Raw genomic sequence first — 474 nt, 5'->3', positions numbered from 1 at the left:
TCCAAAATTTCAAAAATTTTCCCACTTTTGTTAGAATTTCATTATTTTTATGGGTATATTAATTACGCATGTAAACAGTTGAAAGAAATGTCAAAAACATTTTTATATACTGGGGGTATGCGATAGTTTTTTTGCTTCAGCCTGACTCTTTTCTAAATGGGCATTTTTCAAATTGATTATCAAGCTCTTGTAGTCATCCAACCATAAATTCAACTAATAAAAATAATGTTTGGGGAATTTTTAAAAAGGCTCATTAGCATCTGGATTTTTTCCTTTAAATTTTTTTTTTTACATTGAAATAAAAATTTGGGAATAAAAAATAGTAGACATTTTTTTTTTAAATTTTTTGAATAGGAAAAAATTTTTTTTTTTTTGGAGTAGCAGCCCGAACCCTTTTAGCTATTGATTAAACAAAGTTGGGTTTTAAAAAAAAGTAAAAAAAAAACATAGTTTTCAATCTTGGGCTTTATTACA

The sequence above is a fragment of the Penaeus monodon genome, chromosome 19 (genome assembly GCF_015228065.2).
Source record: "Penaeus monodon isolate SGIC_2016 chromosome 19, NSTDA_Pmon_1, whole genome shotgun sequence".
Taxonomy (NCBI): Eukaryota; Metazoa; Arthropoda; class Malacostraca; order Decapoda; family Penaeidae; genus Penaeus; species Penaeus monodon.
Note: the sequence above shows the minus strand (reverse complement) of the source record.